General features: G+C 46.2%; 7 non-coding genes across 7 annotated transcripts; all 7 read left to right on the forward strand.

Moving 5' to 3' along the window:
* Positions 1-2871: 2871 nt before the first annotated feature.
* On the forward strand, positions 2872-2944 carry trnaf-gaa (transfer RNA phenylalanine (anticodon GAA)). The gene has a single exon. It is a non-coding gene; the product is annotated as a tRNA-Phe (tRNA).
* A 90-nt stretch (positions 2945-3034) lies between these two features.
* On the forward strand, positions 3035-3106 carry trnaq-uug (transfer RNA glutamine (anticodon UUG)). The gene has a single exon. It is a non-coding gene; the product is annotated as a tRNA-Gln (tRNA).
* A 205-nt stretch (positions 3107-3311) lies between these two features.
* On the forward strand, positions 3312-3383 carry trnaq-cug (transfer RNA glutamine (anticodon CUG)). Its single transcript has one exon. It is a non-coding gene; the product is annotated as a tRNA-Gln (tRNA).
* Positions 3384-18067: 14684 nt separating this feature from the next.
* trnap-agg (transfer RNA proline (anticodon AGG)) lies at positions 18068-18139 on the forward strand. The gene has a single exon. It is a non-coding gene; the product is annotated as a tRNA-Pro (tRNA).
* Positions 18140-18227: 88 nt separating this feature from the next.
* On the forward strand, positions 18228-18301 carry trnai-aau (transfer RNA isoleucine (anticodon AAU)). The gene has a single exon. It is a non-coding gene; the product is annotated as a tRNA-Ile (tRNA).
* A 93-nt stretch (positions 18302-18394) lies between these two features.
* Positions 18395-18467, forward strand: trnal-gag (transfer RNA leucine (anticodon GAG)). Its single transcript has one exon. It is a non-coding gene; the product is annotated as a tRNA-Leu (tRNA).
* Positions 18468-18557: 90 nt separating this feature from the next.
* trnaq-uug (transfer RNA glutamine (anticodon UUG)) lies at positions 18558-18629 on the forward strand. Its single transcript has one exon. It is a non-coding gene; the product is annotated as a tRNA-Gln (tRNA).
* Positions 18630-23854: the final 5225 nt, after the last annotated feature.

The raw sequence follows: 23854 nt of genomic DNA on the forward strand, positions 1-23854 counted from the left end.
ATGAGTGCAGGAGCGCAGGTTTCAGCTCCAAATTGTGTCCAGAGGCTGAGATCTGGACGTCCCACCTGCAACTTATCCCATTCAAAAATTTAGGCTGTTCGTGGACAGTGGAATTTCGGGGTTCTGAAGGCTGCAAATCGCTCAGGGGGGCCCAGAGATTAACGTAAAATTGATATTTAATCAATTTTATTCATTTTTATCAGTCATGACATCAAAATATAAAACAGCATCCCACCTGCAACTTATTTGAATGGCCTGTTCGTCCACGGCCAATCTAAGCGACAGCCCGTGGCCCTGCCCACTGACCACAGAGAGCCTATTTGTCCCACTGACCGCCTATGTGACCACAGGAAGGCGTCCACGAACAGCCTATTTGGACCCTGTCAAATAAGTTACAGGTGGGCAAAGTAAGGGCCCACCTGTAACTTATTTGACAGGGTCCAAATAGGCTGTACGTGGTCAATGCATTAATAGGTCATATTTCATAATTACAGTGGTTTTATAAGGTGAAACCTACTGTACACCACACTGGGGACACAATACAACACACTGATGTACATTAAAGCTAATAATTATGCATAATTAGCCTAAAAATGGACTGTCCACGAACAGCCTATTTGGACCCTGTCAAATAAGTTACAGGTGGGCAAATTAAGGGCCCACTGCACCCATAGACTGTCCACGGACAGCCTATTTGGACCCTGTCAAATAAGTTACAGGTGGGCAAAGTAAGGGCCCACCTGTAACTTATTTGACGGGGTCCAAATAGGCTGTCCGTGGTCAATGCATTAATAGGTCATATTTCATAATTACAGTGGTTTTATAAGGTGAAACCTACTGTACACCACACTGGGGACACAATACAACACACTGATGTACATTAAAGCTAATAATTATGCATAATTAGCCTAAAAATGGACTGTCCACGAACAGCCTATTTGGACCCTGTCAAATAAGTTACCGGTGGGCAAATTAAGGGCCCACTGCACCCATAGACTGTCCACGGACAGCCTATTTGGACCCTGTCAAATAAGTTACAGGTGGGCAAAGTAAGGGCCCACCTGTAACTTATTTGACGGGGTCCAAATAGGCTGTCCGTGGTCAATGCATTAATAGGTCATATTTCATAATTACAGTGGTTTTATAAGGTGAAACCAACTGTACACCACACTGGGGACACAATACAACACACTGATGTACATTAAAGCTAATAATTATGCATAATTAGCCTAAAAATGGACTGTCCACGAACAGCCTATTTGGACCCTGTCAAATAAGTTACAGGTGGGATGCTGTTTTTAACTTAGACATTTTCAGCGGGTGAATCCCCGTAATGATTAGGTGATTTCATCACATGTGGTGAAGTCCCACCTGCAACTTATTTGACGGGGTCCAAATAGGCTGTCCGTGGTCAATGCATTAACAGGTCATATTTCATAATTACAGTGGTTTTATGAGGTGAAACCTACTGTACACCACACAGGGGACACAATACAACACACTGATGTACATTAAAGCTAATAATTATGCATAATTAGCCTAAAAATGGACTGTCCAAGGACAGCATTTAGGGGACGCGTCAAATAGGTTACAGATGGGATGCTGTTTTTGACTGTAAGGCACTTACTACTACGGACCCCAGTCTTTGCGGACCGTCTGAGGGGACCCTGAGGGGCCACAGATTTCAAATCGGAGCCATTCGGAGCTATTGGGACCGTTGCGTGGGGATGACCACCAAACGCCTATGAAAATGAATGGGATAAGTTGCACGTGTCAGTGGCTCCAGCGCGGCCCCCGGGGGTCCGAGGGGCCCCAAACTCTACAAAAAGTTGTGTCACGTGGCCCTCTGCGACAGACAGAGCGGGCTAGGTCGAGACATGCCAAGTTTATTTTTAGCTATTTTTTATGCACCTCTCTGTCTCCCATTGATCTCTATGGGAGCATGTGTCTGCAAGGGTTAATTCAGCAGTTAGGATTAGACGGCCTACTAGGCTCAGGAAGCATCTAGAGCCACGATACTCTGGGGCCCGATTCGGGGGCCCCTGGCAGTCGTCCGTGACCAATCTCGAGGTCCTGCGACCTTTTGACCCCTTAGGGCGACTGTTTATTTGACGTCCCACGTGCAACTTATTCCATGGGGCTGTTGGTGGCCAATTAGCGCGAAAAAAGGTCAGAGGGACGCGGAACTCTAGAACCCGTCCCCGGGGCCCGTGACGAGACCCGCGTGTCGGTTTCGGGCCGATCGGGCGTTTCCTTCAAAGCGTTTGGCTGAAACACATACTTAGAACCGATCTAGAACCACCAGACCATGATCTAGAACCGGGGGCCCCCGGACCACCGCCGTGCCGAATTTGGGGCCGCTGCGACCTTTCGACCCCTTTTGGCCCCTGTTTTTTTGACGTCCCACGTGCAACTTATTCCATGGGGCTGTTGGTGGCCAATTAGCGCGAAAAAAGGTCAGAGGGACGCGGAACTCTAGAACCCGTCCCAGGGGCCCGTGACGAGACGCATACGTCAGTTTCGGGCCGATCTGACCTTTCTGTCCATCCTTCACCGAGCACATGGTCCAATGAATGGCAGCCCTCTTGCACACACAAAAAGACATATGCTCAGTGGAACCAAAAGTGAGGAGATTTTTGCACAAAAAAACGATACACTTGGAACCGATCTAGAACCCTGCGATCCGGGATCAAGAAACGGGGGCCCCTCGACTACCAGGGCGGCAAATTTGGAGGCGGTGCGACCTTTCGACCCCTGTATTTCCGCCCTCCCACGTGCAACTTATTCAGTTTAAACTTCACAGGCGCTTCTAGGTCAAGGGGGGCTTTTTTCGGCCAAACAAGCAGTTTTGGGCACAGAACTCTAGATCCAGCCGAAATAGCTCAGTTGGGAGAGCGTTAGACTGAAGATCTAAAGGTCCCTGGTTCAATCCCGGGTTTCGGCAGAGGAACCACGTCCGCCTCTTTTAGTCTACCTGATTCAACCTAGCCTCATCGCTATCTGCCTCTCAGACAGCCAGCTAGCAGAGTGTGTTGGTTCCATGGTGTAATGGTTAGCACTCTGTGCTTTGAATCCAGCGATCCGAGTTCAAATCTCGGTGGAACCTTTATAGGTTCTTTGCGGAAGGGAGGGAAAAAACAGAGGTGATGCGCAACTGCTGACATGGCAGTGAAATTGACGCTCTCAAACCGAGTCGGAATTGGGGAAACATGGGCTTAAAAAGCAAAGGCTTCATTTGCTCCTTGCTATCGTGCTTCAGGACTCAATGACTTAAATCTCTGCTGCTCATGGGAAAAGTTGACACACGCCAAGGTTCCATGGTGTAATGGTTAGCACTCTTGGCTCTGAATCCAGCGATCCGAGTTCAAATCTCGGTGGGACCTGCTTTTGCCAGGAATGTGTGCAGTACCTCGTTCGAAAAAACTTTTTCGGCAGCACTGAGCCGCAAGAGCTCATCTAGGTAGTGCCCCTTGAAGGGGGGCGTAAAAAGGATGGACAGCACTGGAGAATGCAGGCATCGATCCCACTAACTCTCGCTTGCGCCTACTGCTTCCTGCCGATTGAGCCAAAGTAAGCCCAAAGTAAGCCCACGTGAGCCAATCGTGTTTCTCTGCTGTGGCTTACTTTTGACCAATCGCGTTCTCTCCTGTGGCTTACTTTTGACCAATCGTGTTTATCTCCTGTGGCTTACTTTTGACCAATCGCCTTTCTCTCCTGTGGCTTACTTTTGACCAATCGCGTTTCTCTCCTGGCTCTGCTCCTGTGGCTTACTTTTGACCAATCGGCGACCGCTATTATTAGGCAAGGCAAGGCAAGTTTATTTATATAGCACATTTCATACACAATGGTAATTCAAAGTGCTTTACATCAGAGATGGGGACTCGAGTTTGAGACTCGGACTCGAGTGCGACTTAAGTCGCACACACAGTGACTTCAGACTCGACTTGAGACTCGTCCTCGAAAGACTTCAGACTCGACTCGGACTCGAGCTGCGGGACTCGTGAACAATGTTTATTTTTAGGAAACGTCTGATGAGCACGCTGTTATTCCCCTCCCTCTGACCCGTTACCTAAAACCTGCCTACATAACACGTACTACGTGCGCGCGCGCGGCCACACATGAGAGGACAACAAACAAACATGTCGACTGCACCGGCCGTTGCTGTGCCATTCATCGTCAGCTTTGGGTTTAAAAACTTCAAACAAGACGGGCCAAACAAAAGAAGCGCTCAATGCAAAATATGGGGTATCTGCGCGCGTGCACCTCATGGTGTTCCAGAGCGCGAGAGGTGGGTGTACGAGAGAGAGAGAGAGACGTGCGAGAGGTAGTGCTGCGCGAATGCGCTACGGCGCTCTGCAATCAAATACGATTTTAAATAGGCTTAGTAAAAATAAAAAAATAAATCGAAAATCAATGTGTGGCGGGCCGCCACAAATATATGAACCATGTATTTCACATCATTTGGTTGCAATAGTGTTTTGCATTTAGCTACTGTGATGTTTTGCACTATGTCAATTTTAGTGCTGTGAGGTAGGCTATAACATTTTCTATATTTGGTCTAATGGCTCCACAGAGCCAGCACAATAGGAGCCGAGGCCTTTCATTATAATTCAGCAACAGACATGAGAGTCCTTTTTCTTCAGAACCTCAATTTTTACAGATACAGATATTAACTTAAAAGTAAAGTATTCTTGGTGTTTTTGTCATGTTGAAATAGCCTGTTTACACTGATTATATACCTAAATCAAAGCTGATATTGTATGCTATTAGATAAAGGAGTCATAATAACATATTACATGCTTTGAATTCCTTAATAGCTATGCAGTGTTCTAAGCTATATGATTTATATGCCAGTAATAATACTTTAAAATCAATCCTAAATGTAACTGGCAGCCAGTGTAAAGACCTGAGGACTGGTGTGATGTGTTCATATTTTCTGGTTCTGCTCAGAATCCTAGCAGCAGCGTTCTGTATGAGCTGCAACTGTCTTATGGTCTTTTTGGGAAGGCCAGTGAGAAGTCCATTACAATAATCCACCCTACTGGTGATGAAAGCATGCACAAGTCTTGACTGGAAACAAAGCATCTAATTCTTGCAATATTTTTCAGGTGATAATATGCTGATTTAGTTATTGCTTTGACATGACTACTGAAACTAAGGTCTGACTCTAGAGACACACCCAGATTCCTGACTTGATTTTTAGTTGTTTGACCCCTAGACTGAAGGTATGCGTTCACCTTGAGAACTTCATCTTTGTTTCCAAACGCAATGACTTCAGTTTTGTCTTTGTTTAACTGAAGAAAGTTTTGGCACATCCAATTGTTTACTTCATCAATGCATTGGGAAAGGGAGTCAATGGGGCTGTAATCGTTAGGCGATAGGGATAAGTAGAGCTGTGTGTCGTCTGCATAGCTATGGTAAGCGATTTGGTTCTTTCTCATTATTTGGCTCATTGGGAGCATGTACAGGTTGAATAGGAGTGGCGCAAGAATTGAGCCTTGAGGGACTCCGCATGTCATGGATGTCCACTCAGACTTATGGTCTCCTATACTCACATAATAACCTCTGCCTCCTAAGTATGACCTGAACCATTTTAGGACTATCCCAGAAAGCCCGACCCAGTTTTCCAGCCTGTCAAGAAGTATTTTGTGATCGACAGTGTCAAATGCAGCACTGAGGTCGAGTAGTACCAGCACTGATAATTTGCCTGTATCAGTATTTAAGCGAATATCATTTATTATCTTTATGAGCGCGGTCTCTGTACTGTGGTGCGGTCGGAAACCAGATTGAAAATGGTCAAAGTATCCATTCGAGGTTAAGAATTTGTTCAGCTGATTGAAGACAACTTTTTCAATGATCTTGCCTATGAAAGGAAGATTTGATATCGGTCTATAGTTGTTTAATACCGTCTTATCCAGATTGCTCTTTTTCATGAGGGGCTTGACGACAGCAGTTTTAAGGGAGGTCGGAAAACTCCCAGAGAGAAGTGAGGAATTTACCACTTCCAGGAGATCTGCTTCTAAGCTGTGTAACACATTTTTGAAAAAAGATGTGGGAAGTGCGTCAAGGGCGCAGGTCGATGTTTTAGTTGCTGTACGGTTTCTTCCAAAATTTTGCCATCAATTTCTTCGAAATCAGACATGGTGGCTACTTTCTCGTGCTGTTGTCTGATCTGCCTGACCCCAGCGCAACTCAAGGATGAGCTGATCACCTTTCTGATATTATTGATTTTCTCAGAGAAGAAAGAAGTAAACTCACTGCACTTTCTCACTGAGAGCATTTCACTGGGAATCTGGCTTGGGGGGGTTGTCAGTCTCTCTACAGTAGCAAAAAGAGTGCGCGTGTTGTTTATATTGCTGTTTATAATATTCGAGAAAAAAGTCTGTCTAGCTTTGCTTAGTTCCTTATTGAAAGCATGGATGCTGTCTTTGTAGATGTTATAATGGACTACAAGTTTTGTCTTCCGCCACATGCGCTCTGCTTTTCTACATTGTCTTTTCATATTTTGCACTGCTGTTGAGTTTCTCCAAGGTGCTTTTTGTCTGCCACTCTTCTTCCTGACTTTCACAGGAGCAATATCATCAATTACACTCTTAACTTTTGAGTTAAAAGAATCAAGGAGAAAATCAACAGAGTCAGCAGATATGCTTGGTGTTAAAGATATAGCCTTCATAAATAGTACACTAGTGTTCTCATTTAAGCATCTCTTCTTGACAGAGACAGATCTAGCTTCAATGGCAGGAGAGATCAATATATCAAAGAAAATACAAAAATGATCAGACAGTGCTACATCCTTAATAACAATTGATGAAATGTTTAGACCCTTACTGATAAGTAAATCTAGAGTGTGTCCACGATTATGTGTGGGTCCATGTACATGCTGAGTCAGATCAAAAGTTTTTAAAACAGTTTTGATTTCTTTTGCCATATTGTTTTCTGCATTATCTATGTGAATGTTAAAATCTCCAGCAATGGCAAAGCAGTCAAACTCTGAGGAAATTGTTGATAACAGTTCTGTTAAGTTCTCAGCAAAAGCTGGAGAGTATTTTGGAGGCCTGTAAACAATGATAAGTAAAATGCGTGGAGCACCTTTTAACACAATACCGAGATACTCGAAAGACGGGTAATTCCCAAATGATATTTGCTTACATTGATAGACATCTTTATAAAGAGCAGCTAAACCTCCGCCTCTTCTGACAGCTCTGCAGACACTCATAAAAGTAAAGTTAGGAGGGGCTGTTTCATTGAGGACTGTTGCACTGCAACTTTCTTCTAGCCAAGTTTCATTTAGCAACATAAAATCCAGGTTGTATGTGGTTATTAAGTCGTTGACTAAAAGTGATTTATTTTTAAGTGAGCGGATTTTTAAAAGTGCTAACTTAACAGTCTTACTTTTTGCCCCCACAGCAATCTTGGTATGTCGTGTAATAGGCACCAGATTAGATGGGTTTGCTGTACGGCTTTTGAAGGCCTTAGACTTTCTATCATGTAATCGAACAGCAATAGAAAAAGATACAGGCACACTGGGTTCCCGCTTGTTCTGTAAACATTTGAGAAAGTTATTGTTATCATAGCGGGGACCCGACACATATCACTGAGAGCTGGTATCAGTTGTTTTTGGTTCACCTCGAGCCGCTGGAGGAGGGTGTGGGCGCTGGCGCTGTGGCAGAGGCCGAAGAGCTCTCACAGGAGGAGGGGGAGGGCGAGCTGGGCCCGCAGGCTTTGGTGGTTGTGGGACCTGGCGTTTTTTGGTTGGTATCTGGGGGCTCGCAGCAAAAGAGTGGGATAGTCTAGTTTCAGCATGCACCAGTTGTTCCATTTTCTCTGAGAAGCACAGAAGTGGAGATGCTGGAGAGAGTGATAATGTTTCCGGTGAGAGGGATTTTTGCTCTGGTGTTATTGGAGGCTGTAATATGCTGTCCTGGTTTCCCTGGCTGTTTTCCAGAAAGTCGTCTATGGGTGCTGTATCTTGGAGCAGTGCTGGTATGTCACAGTCTGTCTGTGGTGAGCTCTGTGGGCAGGGCTCAGCTGAGATTGTGTCCGTGAGCAGAGGTTGTTGTGGCTGAGTGGTGTTATCACTGTCCTTGTCTGATGTGTCAACCGCATGTCCATTCAGGTGCTGAAGTGAAATCCTGTGGTCATTCATACTGTATCCAGGTGTGTGTGTGCCATTCAGGTTGAGTGGATTGGCACACATTGCAGAAGGATGACGGAGGGAGAAGTAGATATTGTCCTTTAGCACTCTTAAACCAAGTTTGTTTGGGTGGTGGCCATCCTGTTGAAACAGTTGCCTCTGACTCCAGAAAAGATTGAAGTTGTCAATAAAGTTCACTCCTTTTATATTGCAGGTTTTTTGAAGCCATGTATTAAGCCCAAGCAACCGTGAAAACCTGTTTGTTCCTCTTGCTGGGAGTGGTCCACTGATGAATGTTTGAACTTTCAGTCTTTTAAGTGTTTCAAAAAGTTCATTGAAATCCTTTTTAAGAAGTTCCGACTGCTCTTTATGAATATCATTCTTCCCCACATGAATGATGAGTCGATTTGCAGTCTTATGTTTCATCAGAATGTTCTGAAGTTCCCTGTTTACATCAGAAGTTGTTGCTTGTGGAAGGCAGCACGTTGTTGTATCCCTGCTATTAATGTTTCTGATTACGGAGTCGCCCACTATCAGAGTCCTGGGCTCGGCTGCACTGTGAGCTGAGTGCCGCTGTCTGCTCGACCTTGAGCCCCAGTTAGCATCAGTGTTAGCTACTGGCTGATTCTGTCTGTGTGCGATCACATTCATCAAATTTGGGGATTCCTCATTCATTAATACTTCAAATCTGTTCTCAAGATGTATAGGCGGTGGTAGGAGACCAGTGTTTGCAGTCCTTGTCAGAGCCGTATCTGGGGTAGAGGATGCTACTGTAGTAATATGTGATGCTCGTGACAATCTGATGTCTCGAGTGCCTTTGGGTCTCGCACCCTGTTTGTGCCATCGATTAGTAAAAGGATTGGCTTGTTTCTCTACACTCAGTATGGCCTGTCGAGAAGCACTAGATTCATGGGACTCACCGGCTGTATGCTGAGGACGTCCATGACGAAGCTCTGTTGTGTGTTCCGTCTGGTTTGGTGGTCCCGCAATTAACTTTGTTTCAAGAATTGCAATCCTTTGTAAAAGTCTGTGGCAGTTGGAGCAGCAAGTAGATTCCAGAGGAGGCATTTTCTTATCCTTATGAATGTAGGCAGTTGTGTTTTCTCTTCCCCGGAATGTAAGCTTTCAGTGGGAGGCTGGTCGAATAAAGTAATTCTGCTTTTTTTTGTAGTAATCCAAGCGTTTGAGCACCGTGCTGATTTGCTGAAGTTAAAATTAGGTGATAAAAGGAGATAAAATATAGAAATATAAAAGCGATAGAGCAAAGCGCGGAGCAGTAAGCGAGAGCGTCCGAACAGTAGCTGAGCAGGAAGTAGTCGTCATCAGTAGTAATTATCGTCATCTTTGCAACAGGTAAGTCTATTCTTCACGACTGTATAATCGATCATTATTTATTCATAAACAGTGTTTGTTTTTAGACAATTAAACATGCCAATAAAGCTAGCTAGCGTGTAATAGCACACGTTTTCTTCTGTACATGTGAACTTGCAACTTTACCATGATATTGTCACGATACAATTTACAAAAAGTGGAGAAGAGGACTCAAGTGCAGTAAAAGGATATTTATTAACAAATGAAAACAAAAACACAAAGCAAAAACCCACAATGGGGAAAACATAATCAATGAAACATAAAACAGAACTGAACTAGAATGACAAACACTGACCAAGAACACGAAGACCATCACAAGGAACAGGTGTAACATAAGACAAATATCCGACCAAGACAGCAAACAAGAAGAGACTTAAATAGGGAACAAATCAAGAGGGAACAGGTGGAAGAAGTCAAACACTAATCAGGTAACGAGGGGGAGGGATCAAACAATGACAAGAGCACATGGCCCAACATAACAAAGACACCCATGTGCAATACGAGACAGGACAGACACGTGACATTACACCCTCCCTACGGAGCGGCTACCAGACGCTCCATCAGGCGGGACGGGAGGGACAGACCAGGGCGGGACGGGAGGGACAGACCAGGGCGGGACGGGAGGGACAGACCAGGGCGGGACGGGAGGGACAGACCAGGGCGGGACAGGAGGGACAGACCAGGGCGGGACGGGAGGGACAGACCAGGGCGGGACGGGAGGGACAGACCAGGGCGGGACGGGAGGGACAGACCAGGGCGGGACGGACCAGGGCGGGACAGACCAGGGCGGGACGGGAGGGACAGACCAGGGCGGGACGGGAGGGACAGACCAGGGCGGGACGGGAGGAACAGACCGCTTAGCAGACCGCTTAGCAGACTGTCTGCTTCGCGCTTAGACCGCAAAGCAGACAGTCCATCGGGCACCCAGGGCGAAGCAGAAAGTCCATCAAGCGGCCAAGGCGAAGCAGACAGTCCATCGGGCGACCAGGGCGAAGCAGACAGTCCATCGGGCGACCAGGGCAAACCTGAAGACCCCTCGGGTGGCCAGGGCGGTGAAGACCCCTCGGGCGGCCAGGGCGGTGAAGACCCCTCGGGCGGTCAGGGCGGTGAAGACCCCTCGGGCGGCCAGGGTGGTGAAGATTCCTCGGGGGGCCAGGGCGGTGAAGACCCCTCGGGCGGCCAGGGCGGTGAAGACCCCTCGGGCGGCCAGGGCGGTGAAGACCCCTCGGGCGGCCGTGGTGGTGACTCCGGCTCAGGAACAGCGGACACCGGCTCAGGAACCGCGGACACCGGCTCAGGAACCGCGGACACCGGCTCAGGACCGCGGACACCGGCTCAGGAACCGCGGACACCGGCTCAGGAACAGCGGACACCGGCTCAGGAACAGCGGACACCGGCTCAGGAACAGCGGACACCGGCTCAGGAACAGCGGACACCGGCTCAGGAACAGCGGACACCGGCTCAGGAACAGAGGACACCGGCTCAGGAACAGCGGACACCGGATCAGGAACAGCGGACACCGGCTCAGGAACAGCGGACACCGGCTCAGGAACAGCGGACACCGGCTCAGGAACAGCGGACACCGGCTCAGGAACAGCGGACACCGGCTCAAGAACAGCGGACACCGGCTCAAGAACAGCGGACACCGGCTCAGGAACAGCCACAAGTAGTGAAACAGTTACAAGAACAGACACAAACACAGACACAAACACTGGGTCCGGAGCCGACATGGGCTCCAGCTCTGAAACAGGCACTGGCTCTGCCTCCGGCTCAGGAACAGGCACTGGCTCTGCCTCCGGCTCTGGAACAGGCACTGGCTCTGCCTCCGGCTCTGGAACAGGCACTGGCTCTGCCTCCGGCTCTGGAACAGGCACTGGCTCTGCCTCTGGGACTGGAACAGCAGGGACTGGCATCTCCAAGATCCGAGCCAGACGCTCCAGATAGTCCGTCACAACCTTGGCGGCCACGCCAAATGGGATCTCTGGCTCTGTCCCAGACTGAACAGACGGAACGTGATCAGTCTCTCGCTGGGCAGACGGGACATGAACAGTCTCTCGCTGGGCAGACGGGACGTGAACAGTCTCTCGCTGGGCAGACGGAAGTGAACAGTCTCTCGCTGGGCAGACGGGACGTGAACAGTCTCTCGCTGGGCAGACGGGACGTGAACAGTCTCTCGCTGGGCAGACGGGACGTGAACAGTCTCTCGCTGGGCAGACGGGACGTGAACAGTCTCTCGCTGGGCAGGCGGGACGTGAACAGTCTCTCGCTGGGCAGTCGGGACGTGAACAGTCTCTCGCTGGGCAGACGGAACGTGATCAGTCTCTCGCTGGGCAGACGGAACGTGATCAGTCTCTCGCTGGGCAGACGGAACGTGATCAGTCTCTCGCTGGGCAGACGGGACGTGAACAGACTCTCGCTGGGCAGACGGAACGTGATCAGTCTCTCGCTGGGCAGACGGGACGTGAACAGCCTCTCGCTGGGCAGACGGGACGTGAACAGTCTCTCGCTGGGCAGACGGGACGTGAACAGTCTCTCGCTGGGCAGACGGGACGTGAACAGACTCTCGCTGGGCAGACGGGACGTGAACAGACTCTCGCTGGGCAGACGGGACGTGAACAGACTCTCGCTGGGCAGACGGGACGTGAACAGACTCTCGCTGGGCAGACGGGACGTGAACAGTCTCTCGCTGGGCAGACGGAACGTGAACAGTCTCTCGCTGGACAGACGGGACGTGAACAGACTCTCGCTGGGCAGACGGGGCGTGAACAGTCTCTCGCTGGGCAGACGGGGCGTGAACAGTCTCTCGCTGGGCAGACGGGCATTTCCTCCTCCTTCTCCGTCCGTGACGGCGAGAAGTAGGTCCTGAGCTGTCCCTACAGATGGACGAAAATTGGGTTGACCCAAATGTGGCGATGGTGTAGTCCGGGCAATCCAAGTAATCGTCGTCCATATAATTATCATCCAAATTCACCCAGTTAAACTCCTCGTCCTCCATGCTGCTGAGTCCACAAGTGGTCGGATCTTTCTGTCACGATACAATTTACAAAAAGTGGAGAAGAGGACTCAAGTGCAGTAAAAGGATATTTATTAACAAATAAAAACAAAAACACAAAGCAAAAACCCACAAGGGGGAAAACATAATCAATGAAACATAAAACAGAACTGAACTAGAATGACAAACACTGACCAAGAACACGAAGACCATCACAAGGAATAGGTGTAACATAAGACAAAGATCCGACCAAGACAGCTAACAAGAAGAGACTTAAATAGGGAACAAATCAAGAGGGAACAGGTGGAAGAAGTCAAACACTAATCAGGTAACGAGGGGGAGGGATCAAACAATGACAAGAGCACATGGCCCAACATAACAAAGACACCCATGTGCAATACGAGACAGGACAGACACGTGACAGATATACAGTAAAAAACATGCCACTACTGTCAAGATAATTAGCCGACCGCTAATTAAGCTATATCCTCCTTAAACCATTTTTTTGTTGTTGTTAATTTAGTATTTTTTTGTGTCATTCATTACATTATTTTGAGCACAAGAAGATTTTTACTAAAACCTTTAAAAAAAAAAGTTTAATTCATATATGTTATACTATACTATGTTATACACCAGTATACATATTTATGTTATCTTTTTAAATACTATGTTATACATATTTAAAAAGACATGAATAGGCAAAAACAAGTGTTTTTTTGTTTCAACAAATGATTCTCAACTATGTTATAAAAGATATACCAAAACGATTTGATATACCATTTTAAGTTTTAGATCTGTTTGATGATCATATTATTATGAATTGTCATAAACGCCTTTATGTTATATTTGGTGTTTCTTAGTAATCTCTGCCACAAAAGCTAAACAAAACAAACGATTTAAGCATGGCATGATACCAGCAAGATTGTACCAAGAAGTGTTATTTATTTTCTTATTAATAAGTTCATCACACTATTTACAATTTGTACACAAGGCAATTCAAAGTGATTCCCAGTTGTATAAAAACAATAATGCTTATGCTCATAATAATAATAATCATTAATTATTATAATATTATAATAATTAATTACATAAAAAAGAAATGCTGTAGTAAAATACTTTCAGTTGGAATATGACGGCTATGTAACGTTCTGTTTATGCCTGTGTCCTTTCAGATTATGTATGCATACCCGGTTTTACGAAGAACCTCTGAGGGTCGACTCCTTATGGGGCCAACTGAGGAGGCCAATAGGAGGAAGATCGTGTTGGCAGGGAGGGCCAGGTGTAAGGAGGAGGTCCTGGCTGAGGCCACTGCCTTTGTGAGGCAGAATGGAGGGAATCCTGGAGACCAGTTCCTGGTTCTGGCTCACTACAAGATCCAGTTTGGGAAACACCAGGGTCAGAGGGTCCTGTGGCTGCTGGAGAACTCACTGGGGTATGCCTGCTATCTGATCAGCAGCATTTTGGGGGAGGAGGAGAGGGACAACCCGCTGTCGGCCAACAAACACCTGTTCCTCAGATACACCTCGCAGATCAGGGAGGTAGGCGAGGCTGTGGAGGTGTATCAGAAAAAACAGGCCATGCTGCAGGAGGCCCAGAGGACAGGAGACTCTGGATGTCTGATGGTGGAGTTTGGGGATTTTAAGGGTAGGTCAATGAAGGAGGTGTATGAGGACCCAAGCAAGGAGGCCCAGGCTCTCATCACCTACCTGAAGAAGGCAAAGGCCAGGCCTAACACCAATATGGCCCTTTTCAAAGCATACGTGCTGAAGAGGCAGGCTCCAGCCCACGTGCCCACCACCACTGTGCCCACTGCATCTGTCCTCACTGCTGCTGTGCCCACTGCCACTGTGTCTGTTCCTCCTCCACCTACTGCCACTAAGAATAGGCCACTGCTGGCGACCAATGTGAAGGCCCTGTTGGCGCGGGGGAAGCATTTATCTGCTTCACAGCTGGCACAAAAGATTTTGTCTCCAGCCAAACCCTGTAAGTGATTTGCAAGCTTTAAAATCATTACAGTATATATTATGCAGTATATATGTCTAACGAAAATACGTGTTCAACAGCTGCAGGACCACGTGTACCACCTGCGTCTGAGTCCGCAGCCCGGAGACAGCTCTTTACATGTGGTGAGTATCACTTAACGCATACAAGTGTGTTGGTGACATGTGCTTAGTGTTTTATGTTATTTTACAGACTCTGCTGCTACGGATTTTTTTGAGGAGGAAGATGACCTGGAGATGGCAACTGTAGCCTCGCAAGCTGAGGAACAACTTCCTCAAGGTATGTAAATCTTAAACAATATTTTACAAACAATTACAAATAAAACAAAACAGTCTTTTTTAAATGACATATTATTTTATTTCACAACACAGATGTAGCGACAATGAGTCTTACATTAAATTAGCTCAAATTATATATAGGGAATTTAATAATTAATCATGAATGATTAATATATTGCACATTACAGTTAAATTATCGAAGCTGAAAATAGATCGATTGTATATATGAATGATCACCATAATGGGTTATGGTTCGTCATTAATATATCAATAGTCTTATTACAGATCGATTATATGAGATGACCTTAAATGGAATTAATTTAGTTATCGAACAATCTGTTTGTCCAGCAAACGGCCGTAAGATTAACTTATCAATTTTCAACAAAAATTATCTCTTTCTTATAATTCCAAAAAAGCTATTTTCTGGCCAGGAAAAATCACCTCCTTGTTATTATAAAATTTATGTTACTGAAATAGTAACGAATTGTAAAGCGTTGTAGCTAAAGGGTCGAACACTTCATTGACTTTGTAAAAATGAGCACTTTAGACAATTAGCAATCAAGAATATAATGGTTTTAATAAAAAGAAACTACGGATACAGAATTCTACATTTAAATCCGGGATACATGTATGTACAATAAACAGTAAAACTAACGAGACAAACGAATAACAACGGGAGTGAGAGAGAGAGAGATTGAGTGAGAGAGAGAGAGAGAGTGAAGTATATATATATATAGATATATAGAGAGAGAGATAGAGGATGAGAAAGTGAAACTAACGGTCAGGATGAGAGAGATCACCGGGGTGATCGCAGCATGGCAAAAATCACAGACAATAACCCTTAGAGAGGCAACAAGAAATCACATCAATCAAATCAAATCAATAACCTATGCTTGCGTATATGGTTCTCTTTGTGTTGCTGAGGAACGCAGAGTCGTATGCGTGTTTGTCCTTCGGTGCTATAGGCTTGTTCTCTCGTGTCTTCCGGGGCGAGCAGACTCGCGGGAAGTTTTAAAGGTTCACCGAACGTGAAGTTACCAAGGAAATAGTTCAGAGTTCATCTCCCTCGGGAGGGAGAGGCGAAAATGAAAATAAAACTTAGTAAAGAAAGGAAAAGAAAAGAAACGCGGTGTAAAGCTCCCTAAGGAGCCATGGGACCGGAAACCTCTCACAGGGAAAGTGCTCTCTTGAGAAACTCCTGTGTCAGTTTCTTATAGAGAGGAGGGGTTCACGCCTGCTTCGCGTATGTGACCCAATCATCTTAGAGCATCTCGAGCGGGAAAAGTTCTTCTTTGTCTTGTCAGTATAATTGATGATGCTATAAAATTTTGTCATTTCTAGCCAGAAAGATTGTACACACAGAACAATACATTTTACTGTAATATCCTATGTATGACTGGTTTAGTCAAAACAAGACGGTCAAACAGGTACCAAGAATGGCCGGAACGAGTAGAAGAAACATAAAGTTACATTCATATGCAGAATTACACACATTTAATGTTCACTCACACGACTATAAAGCCATAATACCGGCTACCATGACTAGGAAAGATCAAATTCATGTTTATACATTTCTTTAGTGGTTATACTTATAGAAAATATAAGATTGCAGAGTCTATTAGTCTTTCTTCATCAGAATTCAAGTGGGAGCTGTGATTCCCTTGGAATTCCTTTTGAGGGTCATAAAGTTTTATGACCTAGCAAGAGGGAGAGTTACAGAAGATGATCCTGTTAGGTAATCTTTCTTTAGAAATACACTTAAGATTTGAAGTTACAGACCAGTCTCCAATTACATCTATAGAATAAGACAAAACTAATTAGATATGCATGCATACAGGAAGGTTAGATACAATTCTGTGTTATATACATTAAGGACATACCTATCCTAAGTTGCACACAAAGGACGTTTGTGTGCGGGTATGTGTGGTGTGTGTGTGTGTATCCTTAGGGCATATTGTCCATCCGCGGTGTGCACCACGTGAGGGTTTCGAGAACAACGGGGACCTGTTTCTTGATTGCGCAATGCGTCATAAATGGAGTTAATCAATGACCTGCTGGCAGACATTGGGGCACCATTTCACATGATTCAAGGTTTTGTGAATTAAACATATATGTGTTCATATTTGTTCAGTAGTGAAAGGAAAACAGGATTCGGTCAGTCGCTACACAGAGGAATGGCACTTCTCAGGTGTCAATCTACATTCACTCTTTGAATGAACATCCTCAAAGGAAAAAAGATAATTTAAAGGTGTATGTAAAAGGTTTTATTTCATTTTTTATCGTAATCACTGACTAAAGCTCATTCTTGTCATCTCACACTTCCCCCACTCCCCTTGGAATAAGTGGCTGTTGTAGTATTTGGTCTGCTTCGCTTCACACTTGGCTGATCCCATCTTTTTTTCTTCTTGTATTTCTTCTAATGGTGCTTGGATGAAAAACAGGATGATTTTCACTGCTTCCTTCCATCTTTTAATCATCATGTCATCTCTCTACTAATCATACATGCTTTGCAGTAAACCTTGTAATCGCAGTAGCTGTCCAGCAGAGCTGAGAAAGTCATGCAGTGAAAGTCTAAAACAATAAGATAATTTTGTTGTGTTTTTTTACGCTCCAGCCACTGCAGGCTCGAGAGGCCCTGCTCCTGCTCCGGCTCGTGCTACTGCCCCTGCTCCTGCCCCTTATCCTGCTCCTCCAGCATCGTGGACCCCTGGCCAGGTGTCCCAGTCGCCTGCAGAGCTTCCTGTCCACTGGAAAGAGTAACTCCCATCTTTCCAGCAAGGCCTTCAACCCCTGTCCCTCTGCACCAGGACCATCCTCACTACAGCCACACACAGGACTGCAGCGCCCTGCCCAGCCTCCTCTGCAGTCTCCTCTGCACCCTACCCAGCCTCCTCTGCAGTCTCCTCCTCTGCGCCCTGCCCAGCCTCCTCTGCAGTCTCCTCCTCTGCGCCCTGCCCAGCCTCCTCTGCAGTCTCCTCCTCTGCGCCCTGCTCAGCCTCCTCTGCAGTCTCCTCCACAGCCTTCTGTCCAGCCAAGTGCTGCCTCTGCTCCTGCAACATCAACTGGGTCCAGTGTTGCAGACCAGGTTCCTGTAGGTAAGCTTCTCATTATTCGTGTGCAGGTGCTGCAGCGTGATTTCCAATGACCACAAAAAAAGAGGCCGCATTTCCTCTGTGCTGGAAACTTTGCACTGGCTACCTTTTAATTGTAGATTTAATCAAAAAATTGCGCTTTAAGCCATGCAAGCTGAAATGTTTGCAGCCCGGCAGCAGCAGGGAGGATGTATGTTTCGGCTCGTTGGTCTAGGGGTATGATTCTCGCTTAGGGTGCGAGAGGTCCCGGGTTCAAATCCCGGATGAGCCCATTATTAGGCTTTGCTTTTAATCTCTTCAGCCTGATTAGGGCAACCAGGATATTTCTGAGAATTTGGGGATAAAATGTGCCAGAGAGAGGCAGGTTAGCTCAGTTGGTTAGAGCGTGGTGCTAATAACGCCAAGGATGCGGGTTCGATCCCCGTACGGGCCACTCATTTTCTCTCTGGGGCCTTCGCTCTGCTCTTCTCGAAAATGACGGGCGGTCTCCCAGACATCCCTGCTGGCTAAACCACACAAGTACCTGGACGAAATAGCTCAGTTGGGAGACCGTTAGACTGAGAATCTAAAGGTCTCTGGTTCAATCCCGGGTTTCGGCAGAGGAACCACGTCCGCCTCTTTTAGTCTACCTGATTCCACCTAGCCTCATCGCTATCTTCCTCTCAGATAGCCAGCTAGCAGAGTATGTTGGTTCCATGGTGTAATGGTTAGCACTCTGGGCTTTGAATCCAGCGATCTGAGTTCAAATCTCGGTGGAACCTTTATAGGTTCTTTGCGGAAGGGAGGGAAAAAACAGAGGTGATGCGCAACTGCTGACATGGCAGTGAAATTGACACTCTCAAACCGAGTCGGAATTGGGGAAACATGGGCTTAAAAAGCAAAGGCTTCATTTGCTCCTTGCTATCGTGCTTCTGGACTCAATGACTTAAATCTCTGCTGCTCATGGGAAAAGTTGACACACGCCAAGGTTCCATGGTGTAATGGTTAGCACTCTGGGTAACCAGGGAGTTTGGAGAAACTTGAAAATCCGACCCAAAAAATCTCAAAGGGTTTTTGGGTCGGATTTTCAAGTTTCTCCAATCTCTTTGAAATTCACACCATGGGCAGGGCATGTCCAGATGAGCACAGGAGCGCAGGTTTCATCTCCAAATTGTGTCCAGAGGCTGAGATCTGGACGTCCCACCTGCAACTTATCCCATTCAAAAATTTAGGCTGTTCGTGGACAGTGGAATTTCGGGGTTCTGAAGGCTGCAAATCGCTCAGGGGGGCCCAGAGATTAACGTAAAATTGATATTTAATCAATTTTATTCATTTTTATCAGTCATGACATCAAAATATAAAACAGCATCCCACCTGCAACTTATTTGAATGGCCTGTTCGTCCACGGCCAATCTAAGCGACAGCCCGTGGCCCTGCCCACTGACCACAGAGAGCCTATTTGTCCCACTGACCGCCTATGTGACCACAGGAAGGCGTCCACGAACAGCCTATTTGGACTCTGTCAAATAAGTTACAGGTGGGCAAAGTAAGGGCCCACCTGTAACTTATTTGACAGGGTCCAAATAGGCTGTACGTGGTCAATGCATTAATAGGTCATATTTCATAATTACAGTGGTTTTATAAGGTGAAACCTACTGTACACCACACTGGGGACACAATACAACACACTGATGTACATTAAAGCTAATAATTATGCATAATTAGCCTAAAAATGGACTGTCCACGAACAGCCTATTTGGACCCTGTCAAATAAGTTACAGGTGGGCAAATTAAGGGCCCACTGCACCCATAGACTGTCCACGGACAGCCTATTTGGACCCTGTCAAATAAGTTACAGGTGGGCAAAGTAAGGGCCCACCTGTAACTTATTTGACGGGGTCCAAATAGGCTGTCCGTGGTCAATGCATTAATAGGTCATATTTCATAATTACAGTGGTTTTATAAGGTGAAACCTACTGTACACCACACTGGGGACACAATACAACACACTGATGTACATTAAAGCTAATAATTATGCATAATTAGCCTAAAAATGGACTGTCCACGAACAGCCTATTTGGACCCTGTCAAATAAGTTACAGGTGGGATGCTGTTTTTAACTTAGACATTTTCAGCGGGTGAATCCCCGTAATGATTAGGCGATTTCATCACATGTGGTGAAGTCCCACCTGCAACTTATTTGACGGGGTCCAAATAGGCTGTCCGTGGTCAATGCATTAACAGGTCATATTTCACAATTACAGTGGTTTTATGAGGTGAAACCTACTGTACACCACACAGGGGACACAATACAACACACTGATGTACATTAAAAGCTAATAATTATGCATAATTAGCCTAAAAATGGACTGTCCACGGACAGCATTTAGGGCACCCGTAAAATAGGTTACAGATGGGATGCTGATTTTGACTGTAAGGCACTTAACGGGGTACTACGGACCCCAGTCTTTGCGGACCGTCTGAGGGGACCCTGAGGGGCCACAGATTTCAAATCGGAGCCATTCGGAGCTATTGGGACTGTTGCGTGGGGATGTCCACCAAACGCCTATGAAAATGAATGGGATAAGTTGCACGTGTCAGTGGCTCCCGCGCGGCCCCCGGGGGTCCGAGGGGCCCCAAACTCTACAAAAAGTTGCGTCACGTGGCCCTCTGCGACAGACAGAGCGGGCTAGGTCGAGACATGCCAAGTTTATTTTTAGCTATTTTTTATGCACTTCTCTGTCTCCCATTGATCTCTATGGGAGCATGTGTCTGCAAGGGTTAATTCAGCAGTTAGGATTAGACGGCCTACTAGGCTCAGGAAGCATCTAGAGCCACGATACTCTGGGGCCCGATTCGGGGGCCCGTGGCGGTCGTCCGTGACCAATCTCGAGGTCCTGCGACCTTTTGACCCCTTAGGGCGACTGTTTATTTGACGTCCCACGTGCAACTTATTCCATGGGGCTGAAAAAAGGTCAGAGGGACGCGGAACTCTAGAACCCGTCCCCGGGGCCCGTGACGAGACCCGCATGTCGGTTTCGGGCCGATCGGGCGTTTCCTTCAAAGCGTTTGGCTGAAAAACATACTTAGAACCGATCTAGAACCACCAAACCCGTGATCTAGAACCGGGGGCCCCCGGACCACCCCCGTGCCGAATTTGGGGCCGCTGCGACCTTTCGACCCCTTTTGGCCCCTGTTTTTTTGACGTCCCTCGTGCAACTTATTGCATGGGGCTGTTGGTGGCCAATTAGAGCGAAAAAAGGTCAGAGGGACGCGGAACTCTAGAACCCGTCCCAGGGGCCCGTGACGAGACGCATACGTCAGTTTCGGGCCGATCGGACCTTTCTGTCCACCCTTCACCGAGCACATGGTCCAATGAATGGAAGCCCTCTTGCACACACAGAAAGACATATGCTCAGTAGAACCAAAAGTGAGGAGATTTTTGCACAAAAAAACGATACACTTGGAACCGATCTAGAACCCTGCGATCCGGGATCTAGAACCGGGGGCCCCTCGAATACCAGGGCGGCGAATTTGGAGGCGGTGCGACCTTTCGACCCCTGTATTTCCGCCCTCCTCAGATGCAGGTGGTACACGTGGTCCTGCAGCTGTTGAACACGTATTTCGTTAGACATATATACTGCATAATATATACTGTAATGATTTTAAAGCTTGCAAATCACTTACAGGGTTTGGCTGGAGACAAAATCTTTTGTGCCAGCTGTGAAGCAGATAAATGCTTCCCCCACGCCAACAGGGCCTTCACATTGGTTGCCAGCAGTGGCCTGTTCTTAGTGGCAGTAGGTGGAGGAGGAACAGACACAGTGGCAGTGGGCACAGCAGCAGTGAGGACAGATGCAGTGGGCACAGTGGTGGTGGGCACGTGGGCTGGAGCCTGCCTCTTCAGCACGTATGCTTTGAAAAGGGCCATATTGGTGTTAGGCCTGGCCTTTGCCTTCTTCAGGTAGGTGATGAGAGCCTGGGCCTCCTTGCTTGGGTCCTCATACACCTCCTTCATTGACCTACCCTTAAAATCCCCAAACTCCACCATCAGACATCCAGAGTCTCCTGTCCTCTGGGCCTCCTGCAGCATGGCCTGTTTTATATGATACACCTCCACAGCCTCGCCTACCTCCCTGATCTGCGAGGTGTATCTGAGGAACAGGTGTTTGTTGTCAGACAGCGGGTTGTCCCTCTCCTCCTCCCCCAAAATGCTGCTGACCAGATAGCAGGCATACCCCAGTGAGTTCTCCAGTAGCCACAGGAACCTCTGACCCTGGTGTTTCCCAAACTGGATCTTGCAGTGAGCCAGAACCAGGAACTGGTCTCAAGGATTCCCTCCATTCTGCCTCACAAAGGCAGTGGCCTCAGCCAGGACCTCCTCCTTACACCTGACCCTCCCTGCCAACACGATCTTCCTCCTATTGGCCTCCTCAGTTGGCCCCATAAGGAGTCGACCCTCAGAGGTTCTTCGTAAAACCGGGTATGCATACATAATCTGAAAGGACACAGGCATAAACAGAACGTTACATAGCTGTCATATTCCAACTGAAAGTATTTTACTACAGCATTTCTTTTTTATGTAATTAATTATTATAATATTATAATAATTAATGATTATTATTATTGTGAGCATAAGCATTATTGTTTTTATACAACTGTGAATCACTTTAAATTGCCTTGTGTACAAATTGTAAATAGTGTGATGAACTTATTAATAAGAAAATAAATAACACTTCATGGTACAATCTTGCTGGTATCATGCCATGCTTAAATCGTTTTGTTTTGTTTAGCTTTTGTGGCAGAGATTACTAAGAAACACCAAATATAACATAAAGGCGTTTATGACAATTCATAATAATATGATCATCAAACAGATCTAAAACTTAAAATGGTATATCAAATCGTTTTGGTATATCTTTTATAACATAGTTGAGAATCATTTGTTGAAACAAAAAAACACTTGTTTTTGCCTATTCATGTCTTTTTAAATATGTATAACATAGTATTTAAAAAGATAACATAAATATGTATACTGGTGTATAACATAGTATAGTATAACATATATGAATTAAACTTTTTTTTTAAAGGTTTTAGTAAAAATCTTCTTGTGCTCAAAATAATGTAATGAATGACACAAAAAAATACTAAATTAACAACAACAAAAAAAATGGTTTAAGGAGGATATAGCTTAATTAGCAGTCGGCTAATTATTTTGACAGTAGTGGCATGTTTTTTACTGTATATCATGGTAAAGTTGCAGGTTCACATGTACAGAAGAAAACGTGTGCTATTACATGCTAGCTAGCTTTATTGGCATGTTTAATTGTCTAAAAACAAACACTGTTTATGAATAAATAATGATCGATTATACAGTCGTGAAGAATAGACTTACCTGTTGCAAAGATTGCAAAGATGACGATAATAATAGCGGTCGCCGATTGGTCAAAAGTAAGCCACAGGAGCAGAGCCAGGAGAGAAACGCGATTGGTCAAAAGTAAGCCACAGGAGAGAAAGGCGATTGGTCAAACGTAAGCCACAGGAGAGAAACACGATTGGTCAAAAGTAAGCCACAGGAGAGAACGCGATTGGTCAAAAGTAAGCCACAGCAGAGAAACACGATTGGCTCACGTGGGCTTACTTTGGGCTTACTTTGGCTCAATCGGTAGGAAGCAGTAGGCGCAAGCGAGAGGTAGTGGGATCGATGCCTGCATTCTCCAGTGCTGTCCATCCTTTTTACGCCCCCCTTCAAGGGGCACTACCTAGATGAGCTCTTGCGGCTCAGTGCTGCCGAAAAAGTTTTTTCGAACGAGGTACTGCACACATTCCTGGCAAAAGCAGGTCCCACCGAGATTTGAACTCGGATCGCTGGATTCAGAGCCCAGAGTGCTAACCATTAAACCATGGACCCTTGGCGTGTGTCAACTTTCCCCATGAGCAGCAGAGATTTAAGTAATTGAGTCCAGAAGCACGATAGCAAGGATTTAAGTCATTGAGTCCAGAAGCA

The sequence above is a fragment of the Siphateles boraxobius genome, unplaced genomic scaffold (assembly GCF_051911475.1).
Source record: "Siphateles boraxobius isolate OS27281-9 unplaced genomic scaffold, OSU_SipBor_1 19, whole genome shotgun sequence".
Lineage (NCBI taxonomy): Eukaryota > Metazoa > Chordata > Actinopteri > Cypriniformes > Leuciscidae > Siphateles > Siphateles boraxobius.